Source organism: Notamacropus eugenii, chromosome 2 (assembly GCF_028372415.1).
Source record: "Notamacropus eugenii isolate mMacEug1 chromosome 2, mMacEug1.pri_v2, whole genome shotgun sequence".
NCBI classification, from domain to species: domain Eukaryota; kingdom Metazoa; phylum Chordata; class Mammalia; order Diprotodontia; family Macropodidae; genus Notamacropus; species Notamacropus eugenii.
The window spans coordinates 413,540,241-413,561,342 of NC_092873.1; the positions used below are offsets into that span (position 1 = coordinate 413,540,241).

A 21,102-nucleotide genomic window follows, 5' to 3' on the forward strand; every position below is an offset into this window, starting at 1 on the left:
TTATTTGCTGATAATTAAACATTGGGAGGTGTAATAATCAGTCAACAAATAAACATTTATTAAACCAGGTATTGTGCCAAATGCTGAGGATACAAAAGAGTCAAAAGAGAGTCTCTGTCCTCAAGGAGCTCAAAATCTATTTGGAATGATGATAGTATAGCTAATGCATTGAATAGAAAAGCTAGGGTTTCAAAGAGATATTGTCAGGATAACACAATGCGTTGAATTCAGTAAAAAGAAATTTATTTGGGCTTCAAATTCATGGAAGAAAAGAGAGACAAACCACACTCCTCAGTGCCTGAGAATTCTTAGAGAGAAAAGTAATAGGCCAGCCTCTGAGAGAATGGGGCCAGAAGCAACCACTTTACCTATGTATAAGTGGCTTGGTGTGAATACTCCTTGAGAGCAGGGGCTATTTCATATTTGTCTTTGTATCCTCAACTCCAAAAACAGTTCCTCGTACACAGAAGGTGCTTAACAAATGTTTCTCTAGTTGAATCCCATAGAGCAGTGTGACAGTGAGGCCCTATATAATTGCACAATGTCCAAAAACCACTAATCTAGCCCATAAAAAATCACCTAGGAGACTCTCCTTCCATTTCCCTTCTGGCCACAGAAACAAGCAGTGCCAGGTATGCATGCCCACTCCCCACTTCCTGCCAGCCCCCATTGTTGTAGTTGATATCTGGCCCCTTGATGTATACCTAAAGCTGGAGAAAAGGGTCACCAACAATAGATTTATTTTGAAATGGAATGACTCAAGAGTCATTGATGCTGTTTGAGTAATTAAACTAATTGGTAATAATGGCTTCTGAAACCCCTTTTGCCCCACCCCACTCCCAGTTACTAGGGTCCACCCTTCCCTCATTATCAAATGAAATAACATATTTGTAAAGTGCTTAACACAGTGCTTGGCACATAATAGGAACTTAATAAATGCTTGTCCCTCCACTTTCTCCAAACCATTTTATATTTATTCTCTCTATACTTGTATAATTCATAATGTCTCCCTGATAAACTATAATCTCCCTTTGAGTTCAGTGACCATTATTTTTGTATCTGTATCCCCAGTGCCTAGCACATAGTAGGTGCTTAGTAAATGTTTCTTAATTGATTGAATAATTGATTGATAAAAGAGTACTTATTTCCACACACAAAAATACCACATTGCTTTTTTTAGAGGCGAAGACACAAGACTGCTCTAGCACTGGCCTCAAGCATGAGAATCTCTTTCAGCAATCTAGACATTTCCTTCATAGGTTTTTGGGAGAGCAGTGATCCTCAGGGAGCTATTGTTACCTGTGATGGAGGACTTAGGACTCGCACACTGAAGCACAGATAATAACTGTCATTTAGACCTATCAAACTCACTGGAGCATCAAAGATATAACAGGAGCTGCTGATCTGGGGGAGGGGGCGAGGGGGACTGAAGAGGAGTCAAGGAAAAAGCCTAAAGATACCCTTGAATGCTAACAACACCCTCAAGGGGCTGCTCCTAGATGCAATGAAACATGGCAGATGTGACCAAGTGATCAGGGAGTACAATCGCAAGCACAAAGAAGAGATCATACTAGCCCTCGGATAAAATTCTGGCACTAGAAGACAAGGGTGACACCCACTTCATCAACATTCCCCCACCCCACCGGGCCATTCACCATTGCCTCACAGCTCTGTCCCCAACAACCAAGTATAAGGCTGTACATGTGTGTTGCAGCACCACACACACACACACGAACACACTCACACGCACACACTCAATTCTTAATAGATGCCTAATACCATTTTTTCCTCAGTAAACAATAAAAAGGTTTTGGTAGGAAAAGCCTTGAATGAGGAATCAGGGTCCAAGTTCACTGATCTGTAAAATGGGGATAATAATACTTGCCTTAGCCATCTAACAGGCTTATTATACGGAAAGGGGCTTTGTAAACTTTTGAGTATTGGGCAATTATGACCTGTTATTACTAAAGTGTTTCAGAAAGCATAAGGCATTACAGAAAAGCAAGCTATCATCACCATCACCATCATTATTGGCATTTAGGGTGAAACGCCTAGCAATCAGTTGGGGAATGGAATGGAACAGAACCTCATGGAGTAAATCCAAAGGAAAGTGTGACAACTGTGTATGAACCACTCCCTACAGCAGGTGGAGTTCCCCATGGGCACTTGAAATTTGACAGAGGTTCCTCAAGTAAATGGAAAATGATGAGAGAACTAAACAGAAAACAAGCCCAGGCTATACTACCTACCTTCCTAATGGATTCTCTCTCTCTCTCTCTCTCTCTCTCTCTCTCTCTCTCTCTCCTCTTTCTCTCTATTTCTCTCTCTCCTCTTTCTCTCCCTCTCTCTTTCTCTGTCTTTGTCTCTACTTTTTGTGTTTCTCTGTCTTTCTTTGTCTCTGTCACTCTGTCTCTATCTGTCTGTATCTCTATCTGTCTCTGTCTGTCTCTCTGTCTCAGTTTCTCTCAGTCTCTCTTCATACCTCCCCCTCATCCCTTTGGCATTTCTGTTTTTTCTGTCTCTGTCTTTCTGTCTCTCTGTCACTGTCTTTTTCTGTCTTTGTCTCTTTCACTCAGTCTCTCCTCTGTGTCTGTCTCTCTGTCTCTCTCCCCACCCTTTCCACCACTCCCCTCTCACCCCAGTTAGCATTTCACAGACCCTAGGAGGGCTTAAGGTCTTGCCCAACTCTTTCTTACATCAGAGGCCATATGCTCCATGCCAGTCCCTACAGTATGTGTACGGGTGTGTTCGGTATATGGGGAGGGCATGGAATATAAGCATACGCATGGCTCCAAGTCCCAGTCCTATGATCTACAGAGTTTATGATCTAGACATTTCCTTTTATAGGTTTTAAGGAGAGCAGTGACCCTCAGGGAGTTATTGTCACCTGTGCTGGAGGCACAGGTAACTCTCTCTCATGGTCATCTGGATTCTATTCCAACAAGTCTCAGGATCCAAGGATCTTAAAGTTAGAGCCAAAGGGGACTTTGTAGCTCACTTAATTCAGTCCTCTTATTTTACAGATGAGGAGATTACATCCCAAGGAAGGTGAGTGACCTTGGCTAGTTACACAGGAAGCGAGTGTCAGAGTCAAGATTTGAATTCAGGTCCTCTGATTCCAAATCAAGTATTCTTTCCCTCAGATACTCTGGGCTCCTTTGCATCTTGGGATTCAGTGATCTCTTGAAGAATTTCTTTCCAGTCACTCACGAAGTCTCTTGAGATTTACTGTGCCTCTGAGGACATGGAAAGTCAATACATCTGGTAGAAGAATTACCTTTCAAAGCCATCTCCGCCACATCAAGATCACAGTGAGCTTTGGTGGTGTTCCAAATTCATGCACAGATGTAGGCATGATATCTGCCTTTAAGGCAAAATTAACTCTGTGACCTTCTCACGATCCATCAGTTGCCAGCTAAATGGTTTTAGAGAGATTCGGGTCCAAGCCAGGAGAGATCAGTGGTAAACTATGGCCCCAAGGCAGGGTGGCTGCACCTTCTGCCTTTAACTCACAGGAGTGACATGTCTCTACTCATCAAAATTAAGAACAAGCAGCAGATGAGAAAATAATCTCAGGCTTCCCTGTTCTTACTCCTCCCCACCCCCTTCTCCACAGAGAAAATGCTTGATTCATTTCTCCTTTTATCTTGGGAAGGAATAAAAGTATCAGCATGGTGGCATAGTGGCCCAGAGTCAGGAACGCCTGGCCTGAAGTCAGGAAAATGCATCTTCCTGAGTTCAAATCTGGCCTCAGACACTTACCAAATGTGTGACCCTGGGCAAGTCACTTAACCCTTTTTGCCTCTCATCTGTAAAATGAGCTGGAGAAGGAAATGGCAAATCATTCCAGTATCTCTGCCAAGAAAACCTAAAATGGGGTAACAAAGAGTTGGCCATGACTGAACAACAACTCCATCAGTACCCAAGCATTCCTGAGTAAATCCTATTCATGTGAAGCATTGGTTTCACTTGGCCCTTCATCTGATCATCTCCCCCCAGGGCACATATAATATTTTCCCCTGGGAAATCATACATTCTTGATGTTACATAAATGTTTCATGGTTGCAAGAACATTCCAACAAGTACTTGTCTGGCCACTTGGAAAATGCCACTAGTCAAAAGTTGTAGAGGTATGTTCGCTCTCCCCTGTCACCCAACAAAAAGAAAGAAAAGAAAAGAAAAATATAATTTTATGGACAGTGACGAAGAGATTCTTCTAACCACTAATTCTTTCTTTCTGTGATTGAAGAAAAAATGGAGGAAGGTCCAAGGAGATGGAGGGCATTTTAACAAATCATCATCCCTATTCCTTTAGGTTGCATCTGTATTAAGGTAAATATCAAATGAGATCACTCATATGAAAAGGTTCTGAAAATACTAAGTTCTAAATAAATATAAGGCATTACCACCTTATTATTATCATCATCATATTTTATTCACTATTAGAAATGAAAACACATATTTACATGGCGTCTGCATTAGCGAAATGTTCCCATGTGGAAACATGAGCTAATTTCTAGCATTTGCACATGGGTTTTGATGACAGTTTCCATATTGGTGAGCCAAGTTCAAACAAAGTTATTATTGGAATAGGCTTTCAGGCCCAAAATGGATTCCTAATGTTGGTTGCCATAAAGTCCAACTGTTAAGGAGGAGATTTACAGTGTGCCAGGCTGTAGTGCAAAGCAACGATAGTGACCCATATGGTCTCTGTTGCAATTACTTAACTCTGCCATTTCAGTGTGAAAGGAGTCATAGATAATACCTACACTAATAATTATGGCTGTGTTCTAATAAAACTTTATTTATGAACATTGACATTTAAATTTCATAAAATGTTCATGTCACAAAATATTATTCTTTTGATTTTTCAATCATTACAAATGTAAAAAAAACATTCTTAGCTCATAAGAGGTTCAAAAAATAAGCAGCAGGTCAAATCTGGCCTGGAGGATAAGCCAATCACTGCTCTAGCCAGTTGAGATCCTTTGGGATACTGATTCTGTCTTCCAGTGTGCTCATGATCCCTCCCAGTTTTGTGTCATCTGAAAATTTGATATCATCCAGGCCTTTATCTAAATCTTTGACTAAAAAAAAATGTTAAAAAGCACAGAGCCAACCACAGGCTCTCCACTGGAGACCTCCTATTCAGTTGACATTGAACTGTTAATGAATCCTCTTTCAATCATTAAATCCATTTTGAATCTATCTTGTTGTACTATCATCTAGTCCATATCTCTCTATTTTTTTCTAAAAGAATACTATGAAATACTTGAACACGTCCCTACTAGTTAAGTATTCTTATCAAAAAAAAAAAGAAATAAATTCAGTCTTAGTTGACTTGTCCTTGATAAAATCATGTTTTGTAAGCACTACTTCTTTTTCTACATGTAGACTAACCATCTCTTTAATGATCCATTTGAGAATTTTCCCAAGAATCAAAATCAAGCTCCATGGCATTTAAAAAATCAGGACATTACCCCTTCACTACTCTGGTTGTTGTTTTTCAGTCATTTCAGTCATGTCTGACTCTTCGTGACCCAACTTGAGATTTTCTTGGCAAAGATACTACAGTGGTTTGCCATTTCTTTCTCCAGGTCATTTTAAAGATGAGGAAACTAAGGCAAACTGGGTTAAGTGACTCACCCAGAGTCACAAAACTCGTATCTGAGGTTGAATTTCAACTCAGGTCTTCCTAACTCTATCCACTATACTATCTAGATGCCTTTCTGATATGTCTCCAATTTTCCATGACCTTCCCCTGACAGTGGCTGAAGAATCCCACTTAAAAGTTTTTCAGTATTTGAGGAATCAATGGATGTGAGTGCTCTCTCACTCTTTCCTTCCTTATCTTGGGCATCAGCTCCCTTGTTAGTCATTTATTTACACTCTATATCTGGCATATCCAAGGAAGAATAGGATCAACCTTAAAGCAGTTTCTACGTAGCATTAGTCCCACCAAGTTCCCTTCTAACTGCACCACAGCCGATGGATAGATGAGTCCACTTCTTTGCTATCAATGGGTTGGGTCAAGCAATCACTTAGGACTTTGCTCCTCATAGTCTTCTTTCTGGGACAGTCACATGCAAATGAGCTGCCTTCTAGACTCAGTCATTACTTTGTACTCAAACAAATTCTCTCACTTTTATATCTAGTTCTCCTTGTAACCCATGTCTCTCCAACATTTTAACAGAAAAACATAATAAGCACATGAAATCAATTTTTTATGTACAAAAGTTCTCCTTTTTTTCCCCTTCTCCACAAACTGTTCATATTTGAATTTTTGACCATTACAAGTCATGAAACAAACAAAAAAAGTTAATAATGATCCTTAATCTTGGGCAACTCACTAAAAGTCATGTGATAAGCACTAACAGCTACGGGCACTCTAAATGAAAGCTCTCATTGCATCAAATTTGATAGTATCACTATAAATGAAACAAAAGTCAAAAGATAGTTGAAGCTCAATAGTAGGATGTCTCAAAAGTTGTCCTTGGAGAAGCAAACCAAGGAGTCGACAGAGTTGATTTTAGCCAGTGACCACAGTGGAGGCAATTCTAATATGATACATTTAAACAAATTATTGACATTAAAAATAGGAAATAGATAAAAGAACAGATCTCGACAAAGGCTACCACTATTTCCTAAGAAAGTTTAACTGTTGTAAATCAATCACCACTATAAGATCAAAAGAGTCTAGAAACTGCCCCAGCCAACAAACACTTGATCTTCCTGCCAAGAGGAGAGATTTGGCAGCCAAAGGCTCTGTTAGTTTATAATAAACTCATTTATAAAATCTCATAGAGGATTATGACTGAAGATTACAAGCACTATTATCTCATAAAACAGCTAGAAGCAGTGAAGGAAAAAACAAGTTTACTAAAAGTTTAGCAAGAAACCCAATTAAACAAAATCATCCTTCAGCTATTTAAGGATAAAACTGGAAGGAAAACAAACATACAAAAAATGGGATAGGTGGAATATGTTAAGATATTTATAACAAGTTCTTTTCTTCATCAATAATAGTACAACTATCATTAGAATTGAACTCTAACATCACAGCCCATAATATGCTGCATGATGAAATGTAAATGGCAATAAAAGAAACAAAACTTGGAACAGCAGCATGACTAGACCGAGTGTGCACAGAGGAGATCTATGCTACAAGTGGATGGTTTTGAGTGCATTGAATGGCTGATTCTTAAAGCAAAGTATTTGAAATGAGAAAGGTACCAAAAGTTCAGGGGAAAAAAACCTCAGTTTTTATTACCCCTTTCCCTAAAAAAGTGACCAAGAGAACGTCAATAACTGTTGAACCATATGCCTACTTTTCTAGGTCTTCAGTTTTTTATGTTAATCTACATACACAAAGTCATCTTGTTGAAGTTTTGAGAAAGGAAAGGTAGGCTTTTGCAAATTATTTTCTATAGCAGATCATATATTCATAGTCATACAAATGATTGAAAAGTGTAACGAATGCAAGGTCACACTGTGGTAAATGTTTGTTGACTATAAAAGGATTAAGTAAAGTAAAACACCACATTAAAAGTTCTCCTCCAAAAAGGTTTCTCCTGTGCATATATATGTCAAAACTCTAAAAGAGTTCTTGAAATTACAAAAGAAATTTTGGTTAAAGCCTCTGATTATTAATAGCAAACAAAGCATAATACAGTGAGATATTGGCTCCCTGAAAGTATATGTCAACAGGATGGAAGATGGCAAAGAAAGAGGGATTCCCTATAAATGGTGGGATTTCCACATAAGTGTTTTCATAAGACATGGTGCTAATTGTCTTGAGTCTCAGAATCATGCAAGCCTCATAAATGTGGTTCATAATTACTTAAAAGAATTTTGCTCAGCTATCCACACAGGAAAAATCAAGAGGAGGAAGAATACTTAAGACTAGGCTATGCAGTTAGATGAATCCAAAGATCTTGGACAGACACTGAAAATGGTCAACAAATTGGGCCCTGGATTGAGTAGAAAAAAGTAAACAGCTTATATTGCCTTTAGGAAATTGTGCATGTGCTTCTAATAATGCCAAGTATTTTTCTAAAATAAAGACCAATCTTTTATTTTTATCAGAGTTTATTGATACCTTTTTCCCCTACCACAGTTATTTCCTATTCACAGGCATTTCCCCACACACACTTTGAATGCTGCCTTGTAACACAAAAATGAAATAAAAATAAAAATCTGTTAGGCAAAACTGATCAACAAGGCAATTGTGTCTAATAATATAATGAAATACTCAGAGCCCATAGTTTCCATCTCTCAACTGAGAGGAAACAAATGTGTTTCATCATCTGTTCCCTTGGATCAATATTGATCATTGCAATTAATCTCTCTCTGACATTCCTTTAGTGTATTTTCATTTCATTGTGCATATATTTTTGGTTTTGTTTTCTTTGCTCTTCCCAAATGTTTCGTGTGTCTCTGAATTGCTCTTATTCATTGCTTCTTAACGCACAATAATATTCCATCACATTCATTTTCACAATTTATTCAGGCATTTTGCACCCATCCATTTTGTTTCATTTTTTTTTCTACCATATAAAGTGCTGCTATGAATACACTGGTATATACAGAACCTATCTTAGACCTCCTTGGTTTTATGCCAGATAGTGATATCAGTGGTCAAAAGATATGAACGATTTAATGAATCTTCTCATATAATTCCAAAATGATTTCCAAAATAGCTGTATCAAAATAGATGTGTATTAATGAGACTCATTTTTTATTCTACAATATTCTTCCTGTGATGCCATACTAATGTCTGAATTGAACACCACAGCCTTCAGTGAATTAGTGTTGGTTATCAATCAAAGGATAATGGAGAGAAGTACGGCTGAGGTGAGTAAGCTGGCTCTCCCCATGCCTGTAATGCTCTCCCTCCTCATCTCTACCTGCCAGTTTCCTTCAAGCTCTAGCTAAAATCCCACCTTCTACAAGAAGTTTTTTCCTCTTCTCCTTAACTCTAGGTTTCTCCCTCTATTGATCATTTCAAATTTATCCTATTATCCCAATATATCTTATTTGTATATTGTTTAAATTTCTCTCCCCTTCATTAGACTGTGAGATCCTTGACAGAAGGGATGTTTGGCCCTTTCCTCTATTGATTAGTTTCTATTTATTCTGTGCATAGCTTGTTTATACTTAGTTGTTTTCATGTCATCTCCTTCATTAGATTGTAAACTCCTTGAGGACAGGAAGTGTCTATTTTCCTTTCTTGTATCTCTAGTGCTTAGCACAGTATCTGGAACACTTAATAAATGTTTGCTGACGAACTGATTGACATTGCCAGCCAAGAATTTTACAGTATAGGGATGGAAAGAGATAATGTAAAATGAAGTCATTGGAGAGTTATTTAAGTAGAAAAAAAGATTGAGAAGTTAAGGAGTGGACAACTGATATGCCACCGATATTAATTCAATGATTAGAAATCTAGAGGAAGATCCTTAGTGAGTTAAGTAGAACCTCCTCCCTCCAGGAGATTTACAAGAAGACATGAGTGAGAATCACCTAAAATAAGAAAGCACAGATGGGATGGGATCTTCTTTGTCAAAAGGGGTGGCTGACATCAATGGGATCATGGATCTATTGAAGGATCCATATAAGTCAGAGAAGTCAGCAGATCAAATTCTATATCATAAAGCATCTTGGGATGTGAAATTTCTGAGTTCCCTATACTGCATGGGAAAAGAATACTGAGTGATGGAGGTAGGAGGGGAACACAAAAGAAACTGCTCCACAGGGAATAAGTGACAACAATAGCTTAGCTATGATGCAGTTGTAGACTTGAGAAGAATGGAAATGCTTTGGGACAGACAGCTGCTATTGGGAATTGGGAAAAAGGTCACCTAAAGATAAATAAGATCACTGAGATTCATTGAGAGCCCAGTTTAAGCTAGAAAATGGAATCAATTGGCATGGTTTGGGGTTCATGACTCTTTCAGCACTGGATAACTGGGGGAGAAGGTTTTATGGTTGGAGGTAGTAGCTTAGGACTAGTGGAAGGTCAGAGGAGTAAAGAACTCTAGGGTGCTCAGGAGAATGCAGTTGAGGTGGATGATCATGAAGTAAAGGCAGAGTGGGCAGATAAGTGAAGGGAAAGAGGAGGAGGAGAGAGGGAAGGCCAGGGGTAGGGAACCTGTGGCTCTGAGGCCACATGTGGCCCTCTAGGTCCTCAAGTGCAATCTTTTGACTAAGTCCAAGTTTTATGAACAAGTCCTTTTATTAAAGGATTATTATTATTCTTTGAAGTCTGGATTCAGTCAAAGGGCCACACTTGAGCACCTAGAGGGCCACATGTGACCTCGAAGTTGCAGGTTCCGCACCCCTGGGGAGAGCTGATGGACTCTAAACCTAGGGAAGGGAGATCACAGTAAGAACAGAAAGTAACTTCAAAGAGGAGGGGATTGGAAAGTTGGAAGGGCTCAAGACTGTAGCTAGAAACAGGGGTTTATTTCAGAGTGCAAGATCTTAGAAGTGATGGAAGTGTGGCAGTTCTGACTGATGAAGAGATCTGTTTATGCTTGGCCATGTACCATTATTTGCTCCTTTCATCTGAGTTCAGTACACTAATGAGACAATGGAAAGCTTAAAATTCAAAAGGAGTACTTCTTTCTCTCAGAGATAGAGTCCTTAAGAATATGCTCTTGGTCACTAGCCTCACTGAGAAATAAAATCATTTATTATTTTGATAGGAAAAAACTCCTCCTTCCCTTCTTCCTTTCTTCTTTCCTTCCTTCATTCCCTCATCTGTTTGCCTTCAGAGTATGCTCATTCCAGGGCAGTCAGGGGGTGCAATGGTTAGACTTCCAGGCCTACAGTGAGAAAGACTTCTCTTCCTGAGTTCAACTGCCTCAAATATTTACTAGCTGTGTGACCTGGGCAAATCACTTAACCTTGTTTGCCTCAGTTTCCTCATCTGTAAAGTGAGCTGAAGAAGGAAATGGCAAACCACTCCAGTATCTTTGCCAAGAAAATCCCAAATGGCATCATAAATAGTCCAGACATGACTGGAAAACAACTAAACAAAAATGCTCAATCCAGGAATCCTACACATAGTCATGCCCCCTCTACAATTAAAGGCCTTTTTCTTTGTATCTATGTGCTATCTGCTTTGGTGTAGGAACAGGGAACATTTGAATGAAGGCTTACAAGCTATCAACCTGAATAGAAATTGCCAGGTAGAGCACCTTGAACCTAGATATGGCTTTCAAGGGACCATTGGCTGCATGTAGTAAAGGAAACTAAATTCAGCCAGACAGAAAATTGGGGGCAAAGTTGAGGCTAGCCCCTACCTTCCTCCACAGGGCAAAGCTCTTTCACCACACCCTACTGGCTCATAATTCTGCCAAAGAAAGTTAATAAACAAAGGAACCAAAATAGGCATGAATAAATTTGTCAAGGACAGACCAGACAAGCCAAACATATAGGCAGGTATTTCATCCAAATACAAGGTGAAAAGGGGAGATTTAACTGGACAGACATGGAGGAAGGAGATGCCACTCTCTCCAGCTGGAAGCATGGTACAGTGGAGAGAGAACTCCCAGTGTGGCTTGGGCATTCCTCTCCTGAGCCTCCGATTTCTCATCTATAAAATTAAGGGACTGCACATACAACGAATACAACAACATGAATAAGGAGAATATTATAATATAAAAGGAAATCCAGCTCCAAAGAATTTTTTTTAAATTAGGTTTTTTAAACTTATATGGTCAGAATTAAATATCACCAATAAAGAAAAACTAATTATGAGGCATATCTCCCTCATCATAGCAGAAAGACAGAAAGCTGTCAGGTAGAGTGTTATATACATTTTTAGATGAAGTCATTCCATTGGATGCTCCTGCTTCATATTTTCTTTATCATAAGGAGGATGCAATCTAGATGGTGGATATAAAGAGGAAGTATTCGCTGAAATAACTGTGATATAAAAATATAACGCATCAATCATTTTTTTTTAATTAGGAGATCAAAGGAGGTGGTCTCCAAGGTCCTTTTCATCTCCAAAATCTGTTAAGTAAACTGATCTTGTAACACTTTATATTCTTGTTTAAATCCTTACTATTTTATCTTTAAGGGGCAACTACATGGGGCAGTGGATAGTGAGGTGGACCTGGAGTGAGAAAGATCTGAGTTCAAATCTGAACCTAGACACTTTTCAGCTGTGTGATCCTGGGCAAGTCACTTAACTCTGTTTGCTTTAGTTTCCCCATTTGTAAAATGAGCTGAAGAAGGAAATCACATCAGTATACCTGCCAAGAAAACCCCAGTCGGGGTCATGAAGAGTCAGACATAACTGAAACAACTGAATAACAAATTTTATCTTTGTATTTCACTCTCTCTTTCCCTCCCTGCCTGCCCCCCACCCCCACCACTGCATAATAAACTCCTTGAAAATGGAGAGTATGTTCTATTTGCTTTTGTATCTCTTCCAGAGCCTAGAACAGGAGTTCTGAACCTCTCCCTCTCCCTTCCTTCCTCCCTCCTACGTCCCTCCCTCCCTCCCTCTCTCTCTCTACTTCTCTCTCTCTCTCTCTCTCTCTCTCTCTCTCTCTCTCTCTCTCTCTGTCTCTCTCTCTCTCTCTCTCTCTCTCTCTCTCTCTCTCTCTCTCTCTCTCTCTCTCTGTAGCATTGATCCCTTTAGCAATCTTAGTTAACTCTTACCTGGGAAAATAATTAATCAACTAATTTCTGGTAAAGTATTAAAAATAGATGAGGGCAAAACATGCTAGCCTTACAGGTACATATGCATTTTTAACATAAAAGATCTGAGGAAACAATTACTTGAATCCAAAGGGAGTGAATAAGTCATTTTCCATCTCTGGATGTCAGTTTCCTTATTTGTAAAATGAAGTTTTTGAACAAGATGATCTGTGTCACATAAAAATGACATTCTAATTATAGCATGTCATTCCATGTAGGTGAGGCAGATATTTGGAGGAAAAGGGCAACTTTCTGGTCTTCTCAAATCATACTACATGGACAATCCTCCCTACTCCACCTATGCACCCTTACCTTTCTACAGAGGGGCAGTGGGAAGAAACAGATATTTCAAGTTTCCTACTGGGCATTAAGACACAAGTATAGCCTCCCACTGTAGTCCTTTTCCTGAACAAGATCGCTCATAAAATCTGCCCTCATCAGGTTTATCCTTGCCCACCAAATCTCAGACCTCTAACCCATGTGGGAGGTAGGTCATGGTCCCAGAAATAGAAATTTCTCCAAAATTTTTATTTTCAAAATAGAAATATCTATTTCTATTTAGAATAAATAGCTGTTTAGAATTCTGTTCTAAAATCAAAATAGAAAATCATCCCAGAAATAGAAATTTTTGTTTTCAAAATACTTTTCAAAATTAATCATCACTAAACTCAGTAGCTGTCCTCCCATCCCCTTCCTAAATGTTTCTCCATTTAGGTCTCTACTATTTGGCATGAGATTCATCTCACCCTACTACTGGATGTCAGGAGAAATGATCTTTCAAAACTAGAAGACTGCAGAATGAAACCAAGAAGAAAAAGCACCTGACATGGCAGAGGAGAATCTTGAGGTGAAGAAATAGCCCACCTTCCAGTACTCAGAGGGTTGAATAATTTCACACAGAAGACAAAGAAAAGAATCAGTGAACACTTGGAGCTAAGAAACAAATTTGACGCTCTTTCTGAACAGGAGGGAACTGCCAAAAGGCTTTTTGACTTAAATTTAAAAGTCAATATCCTTAAAAAATAAAAAAAGAGAGAGAAAAAAACCTGAAGAAGGGTCCATTTATAACTACACGTAGGAAGAGAAATCTTAACCAAATAGAGCAGAGAGGTTATCACAAATGACCAAACAGATTATTTTTATTACACAAAATTATTTGTCCTTTACATAAACAAAATCAATGCATCTAGAAGAAGAAGAAAAATTATCAAATGGGAAAATTTTTTTATCTGATAAAAGTCTGCTGTCCAAGATATATAAAGAATTAACACAAATACAAAAGACGAAGAGCCATTTCCCAATAGGTAAATGGCCCAACTTGTGGAAAAGAACTGGAAACCAAGTGGTTGCTCATGAATTCGGCTGAACAACTTGTGACATATGAACATAATGTAATATTATTGTGCCATAAGATATCATGAATGTGGATAGAAATGATTTTGAGAAATTTGGGAATGTTTATATGAACTGATACAGAATTAAATGAGTAGAATCAAGAAAATTATTTACACAATCACCATAATATAAAGGAAGACAACTTTGAAAGATTACAGAACTCTGATCAATAAAATCAATGCTCATAACTTCAAAAACTGAGTGATAAAGCATGCCTCTTGGCAATGAAGGGATGAACTAGAGGAGCTACCTAGACTCTAGGTATGGACCCTATATGGGGTCTCAGCCCACAATTTAAGAAGTGTTGCAGGGGTCGGGGGTGAAAAAAGTTTAAGAAACCCTGACCTAGAGGACTAGTCCAGTCTAGAGGACTAGAGGACTGAAACCTACTTTTCTGGCACAGTCACTATGATGTGTTTTGATTGGCTTTGTTTATTTTATATTTGTGAAGGCTTCTAGTGATGGGGAGAAGCCAGGGGTTGGAATGAACATGCAAAAAGAAGGAAAGACAAGAGAGCAACAGCAAACTATTTAAAAAACAAAAGAAAAAATAAATTCATAAATTCAAAGAAAAAGGACAGTTTTACTACTAACGTTAAATTTAACAAACACCAAATAAATTGCATGCAACAGAACTGCATCGTTTCATTTTTATTTTTTGTCTTTTTTTATGTTGAAATATTTGCATTTGTTGATGATTAGACTTATAATAAAATTTTTTTTAAATAAGTGATCTCAGAATACGAACATTCTCTAAAGAAGACTTCAATACCATGTGGAGGGTGGGGGGGTTATGCTCCAAATCACTGGCAATAAAAGTTCAACTTAAAACAACACTGAAGTTTTACTTCATACCCAGAATATTAGCAAATATAACAAAAGATGGAAATAAACTAGGAGGGACTGTAGGAAGATACACATAGATATTAATAATACTCTATTAGTAAAGCTGTGGTTTATTCCTAACCATTCTGGAAAATAGTTTGGGATTATGCAAGAAAAATGACTAAGATGTTTATATTTTTTGACCCAGTGAACCCACAACTGGGCTCTAGGAGAGTCAAAGATAGAAAGGATCCTTATCTACAAATGCAGCCTACCGATTTTGTATCCATTTCTTCTTCTGTGCAGAGATCTAAAAGGTTAGAACATTATTCTTCAGAGGGAAACAGTTGAAGCAAAATCATTGCCCCTATTTTCTCTACAGTGGAGAGAAAACAATAAAAGTGGTCTTGTTCCACAAATAGTGAGGCAGCTGATGGTGCTGTGAGTGGGGTGCTGGGCCTTCAGTGAACAAAAGCTGAGTTCAAATATGGCCTCAAACATTTATTAGCTGTGTGACCCTGGGCAAGTCACTTAACTGCTGTCAGCCTCAGTTTCCCCAACTGTAAATTGCTGATAATATTAGCATTTACCTCACAAGATGGTTGTGAGGGTCAAATGAGATAATATGTATAAAACATACTGTGCATGCGTAACCTATATCAGATTGTTTACCATCTCTGCAAGGAGGGAGGAAAGGGAGGGAGGGATACAATTTGGAACTCAAAATTTTTTTTTAAAGAATGTTAAAAATGTTTAAATTGTTTTCATGTCACTGTAATTTTTTAAAATACATATGCTTTCCCCAGAGTAGGCTTTATATAAATATAAAAACATTTATATAAATGTTTATACCCTTTCCTTCTCCTAGTGGCTGATAAGGTTGCCCAAGGGCCTCCTCATTCTTAAGAAGAGGCTGTGGCAGTTACCAAGCAGCTCTGTATCAGTGATTGGCTGGGAAGAGGTCCCACAAGGGATGGGCCTAAAGAATATGGGATGGGAGGTGGGGGATAAGGGAGGATTAAAGCAGAGTGCAAACGAAGGGAAAAGACACAACACTACAGTCCCCATGGAAGGGCCATGCCTCCTTCCTGGGGTTGTTTCTGCCTCCCTATTCCCAGGGGCCTCTACTTTCTCTTGAAGTTTTTCTTCTTTCTGACTTCTCAAACTTTCCCAAGACCTACAGGGGTCCAAGGGTAGGAAGGAGGGCTAAGTTGAAAGAGTGAGAGGGGCCACACTGAGGGTCAAGAGGGGGGATTTTCAGGCCTCTACACACCCCCAAGTCCTCTGAGGAACAAGGATCAGGCTTCCCTGGGGAAGGCAAAATGCTTTCCCAAGCTTCATAGTACTCGACTGTGGCTGTCTTAGACAGAGAAGAGATGGGGATGGGAAGGCAGTGTTTCAGGTAGAGCAAGGCATGGGAAGGAGATAGGTCCTCAGTATTGAGGAGTGATGAGAGGGGCGATACCTTCTAGGGCATACATCCATTCCCAGGCCATTTTTCTTCCCTCAAAGCTTTACCCTTCCAAACTTCTAAAACATTAATTGGCAGAGCAAACTTCAGTGTTGGGGTAGGACTCGGGACCCTGGAGCCATTGGGCCGTGAAAGAACGTAAAACAAGTCATGAATTTCAACACCTTGCCTTAAAAATATCTAGAATATTTGTTGTTGTTCAGTCATGTCTGACTCTTTGTGAGTGTGCGTACCATGGGAGGCCAATACTGTACATTTGGGGTTTTCTTAGCAAAGATACTGGAGTGGTTTGCCATTTCCTTCTCCAGTGGATTAAGGCAAACAGAGTTGAAGTGTTTTACCCAGGGTCAAACAGCTAGTAAGTGTCTGAGGCCAGATTTTAACTCAGGTCTTTCTGATTCCTGGGCCCAGAAGTGCTGTCCCAGAGAAAGTCATTGAGCTACTCACTAGGATACTAGGAGTCAGTAAATCTGGGTTCAGGTCACTGTTTTGATAACAACTTTAAGTCTTTCTTCTTTTGTGATGTAAGAGGGTTGGACCGGGCAATCTCAAAGATCTCTTCTAACCCCAAGAATAAGTGTGTAAGATCTGGATGAGATTTAAATCCACTTAACCTCATTTCTTCTTTCTGAGGCTTTAGTTTCCTCTTCCAAAAGGTGGTTCCTAAGGGCCTTTTCAGCCTAAAAAGGATATGTTGAGGGGTTTGAGAGTGAGAGTAACTTCAAACCTTCTCAACCCCCTCCTAAAAGCATCTGTTGCTATCCTGCCTTCAGGAAGGAAAGAGAAACGACAAAAACTATTCTATCTTCACCCCTCTGAATAGTCAGTCTTTTTGAATGCCTAAAGTGATTAAATAGCTCATCTTATTACCTAATTATCAGAAATAATTAGTTACAATAGGAAACTAGCAAATGGTTCAGTGGAAGTGGGTTGCCTTCCTGGCTATTACCTCAAGATGTCCCAAGGTTTCTGTCCAAAAACAACCCCAAAATCAGCTTGTCCCATATTTCCTAAATATATTTTTATACTGCAAACGTTTAGTAGAGTTTTTAAGTGGGTAAATGTAAATTAAAAATAAAATAAATTTTTTAAAAGTGGATAAATGTCTTAGTTCTAGGGTTTATTATTCTAAATATATTAACAACACTCCCTCCCCCCCCGGCCAGAGTCTCACCTCTTCCCAAAAACATCATACCACACCCTGCCTGGATGGGACCGCCCACAATTTGGTTGGCTGAAGCTTAAAAGCAAAAAAGCCAAACAAAAACAAATAAAAAAATTATCCCATAACAAGAGGAGGTGAGCTAAGGCTTAGAAGATATCTAAAAACAGAAAGACACATCCCCAGGGCTGAAACATAAACCTTCTGTGGCTTCCTCGAAAGTCTGAATTTCCGAAGGAAGGGTGGACCCGGTTTCAGAGAGGAGAATGAACCCGAGAGGAAGGTTAGGCAGGGGCTAAGGGGTGGGAGAGTAGCAGGGAGGAAAGGGCAGAACCCGAGAAAGTGGGGGGGTGATACCAGAAAGGAGAAAATCCTCTAATGGCCACAACATCTGATCAGAATCTGTCTTGCTAATCCTAAATCACAACAGTGTGAAACCCGAGCAAGTGTGAGAGCCTGAGGATCCAGCTGCTTTTCCCATCAACCTCCAGCCCTGCCCCATGTCAGAGGATGAAAAGCAGCTCCCAGGCTTTGAGGGATGTCATGGACAGAGGATGCTGTGACCACTTTCTAATCACTGTAAAATGTAAGTGGACCTTAGGAGTCGGAGTGGAGCCCACATGGGAGAAAGCTCATCTTTCCTTTCTTTTGGCTCCAGATGAAACTCTGTTAGCCCTCCCCATTCGTCTCCCCCTCACCTTTCCTAATGAGCTGAGAAGAACCCTCACACTCGTCCATATTTCCCCAGCAGTCCTCTTTTAAAAATCAGACCTAATTCTAGAAGACTGGGAGCACAGAGCCAAAGCTGACCAGGATGGCGGATTGGCTATGGCTGTGGCTCAGGAAGTACTCACCAGGAAAGTGTATAACAAAATGGACAGGAGCAGCTGCCTTCTTCTAGGAGAAGGGAGATGGTGTGGGCAACTGGAAGATTGACGCCAGGGGTTAGCCACGAGAGATTTGTTTGGGACCAGCTTGGTTGTGGGGACTTGAATTAATGGGATAAAACTGAACAAAGGGAGATTCAAGGGGATTATCAAGCATTGCATGGCTAGCCCGGAAATACCTCAGGAAAGAAGTTATAGGGCTTAAGTTTTCTGGGGAACTGGCTGTTTGCATCAGTGTTAGATGAATGATTGCAGAAGACTGGGGCTTCTGTTACATTTGGAAGTGAGATATGGTGGGGTACCATGTGGATTCTTCTTAGGAGGGTCTGAATTTATCTGATCCAAGTTTTAGTGTATTTAGAGATTCTTTATCTGGGGTCCACAGATTCCTTTACAGGGAGTCTCTGTCTTAGAAAAAAAAAATAGATCTTTATTTCAAAATACTTGGTTTCCTTTTTAATGGCATGTATTTTATTGTTAACTAAAAAATCCTTTTCTGAGAAGGAATCCATAGAGCCTTACTAGTGTGTCAAAGCCCATGTTTTGCCTAGGTGAGTCAATTAGTCAGTCAATAGACATTTATTAAGCATCTACTATATACCATGGATGTGTGTGTTTGTCCTTCATTGCCAAAGAAGATCATGCCATCAGAGAAATGATGACATGACTTGCACTTGACTTTGTTTTGAATAAGGGAGGGCTGATATCATGGATAGAGGTTTGAGAAAAAGGAATCAAGAGAAAGATCCTTTGCTCCAAAAAGAAAAAAGGAGGATGTGAAAACTCTGGTCTATATAGTTAAAAGAACTCCTATATAACAAAAGCATAAGTTGGATCAAACATAAAACAACTTTCATTATTGTTAATTTAATGAACAATACAATGGTTATACCAGAGGTTTTTGTTCAGTTATCTTCATTAATTTCCAGCTCTTTGTGACCCTATTTAGGGTTTTATTGGCAAAGGTACTGGACATCTCTTGCCACTGACCTAGAGAGCTCAGGAAGAGGGGGTGAGGCTGGTGACTTTGCACAGCCCTCCCTTACTTAAATCCAGTTCACTTGCAAGTCAAGACATCTTCCTGATATCATGGTCCTCTTCCAGAACAAAGGATAAACAACAACCTATGAGTGGTAGTAGCTTCCCCACGGGGGACCCAGTTGGCCAGTTACAGTTGGAAACTGCAACTCCTTCCCTCCTTCCTTCTTTCTTCCTTTCCTTCCTTCCTTCCTTCCTTCCTTCCTTCATTCCTCTTCTCATTCCTTTCCCTCCTCTCCCTCTGTCCACATAGAGAATGATACCGTTACTTGCAGGTGCTCTGCCCAAAGGAATATAAATTTTGATCACTGAAACTTAGCCCTATATCTTGGGGCTTGGGGGCTAGATTTCTTTTTTATGGACCATGCTTTAAACCCAAATCACTCTGGCTCTCATTGATTGGCCAACTGTGGGTCCCAGTCCAAGCCTCACATGGTCATTCTTTGGATTCTGATGGTTCAGAGTGAGCGTAAATAGCAATTGTTTCTGTTGTGGCCTGAAACCTAAGGGTCTTCCCTGCTAGACTGATGTTATTTTTTTTAACTAGGTAAAAGAAGCCATTCTTTGCCTCATTTTTTCCTAGCCTTAATCACTGAATGGGCATTGCCTCAGACCAACTGAGACCTTGCATAGACCTCGGCATCTAGGGCCATCTCCAGTCATCCTGATTTACATTTTGCAATGGACCCAGATGGCTCCTGAGGAGAAAGTGAGGCTGGTAACTTTGCAAAGTCCTGCCTCACTTAAATCCAATTCACTTGCAAGTCATGACATCTCCTTCCTTAAGTCATTGTTCTCTTCAAAAACAAAGGGCAAAGAACAACCATGTATCAATAACTGTGCTAAGCACTAGGAATACAAATATCAAAAACAGTCCCTACCCTCAGCAGTTTATAATCTAATGAGAGGAGGCAATACACAAATGGAAGCTGAAAACAATTAGGAGAAGAGAAAGTCCTCAGTCAACGAGCATGATGGAGAAATCTAGAGGGGAGCATCTGGGTGGGAAATGAAGATGTTGCTGGTCTCTATGTCTTCCTTAAATGCTTGATCCTCATCTGGGGTTGCTTCCTGTGTATCTCTTTTTCCTGAAGAGCAGCAATTGAAAGTGTCCAGAGTTAGAGATGATCTTTGAGGTCAAAGAGATTGGAGAGATTGATTTGGAGACCAGGCTCTTCAGTCAATGATGGCTATACTTTAGAAGTCCCTAGCCATTATTCTAGTACCCTTGGAGAAAATGGCCCAAACCATGCCCTGGCCCAGACTGGCAGCCATTCATAACTGATGTGAAATGTGGAATTTCTAGTTGGTGTTCCACAATCTGCTTATGTTTCAGCATTTATGAGTTCACTTCCCAGCAGAGTATGACAGAAATTGCAATATTAGAAGCTACTGACTACTTAAGTTTTGTTCAATGTATGACATGAGTCTTTTGTGTCCTTTGGCATTGTTTTTTTGAATGTAAGAAATAAATATCTGTCTCATATCTGATTTATATTGTACCTTGACCACCTGCCCCTTCGTAGAGAGAGGCTAGACATGAATCCATACCTAACTCTTGAGCAACCTTTCCCCAGAATGCCAGGGTGGCGTATATAATAAGCCAAGGG

The 21,102-nt window shown here is 39.6% G+C and overlaps 1 protein-coding gene across 6 annotated transcripts in view; it reads left to right on the forward strand.

Annotated features, from left to right (window-relative positions):
* The window catches only part of TLR5 (toll like receptor 5), a 126,338-nt gene that overhangs the window by 102,947 nt on the left and 2,289 nt on the right, over window positions 1–21,102 (forward strand). For 5 of the 6 annotated variants that reach the window (XM_072647756.1, XM_072647752.1, XM_072647757.1 and 2 more), the window contains one exon: window positions 13,429–18,153. The exons of the other annotated variant lie outside the window; for it this stretch is intronic. The gene's annotated coding sequence lies outside the window, so the exon portion shown is untranslated. The remainder of the gene's footprint in view (window positions 1–13,428; window positions 18,154–21,102) is intronic. 6 annotated transcript variants of the gene reach the window in all.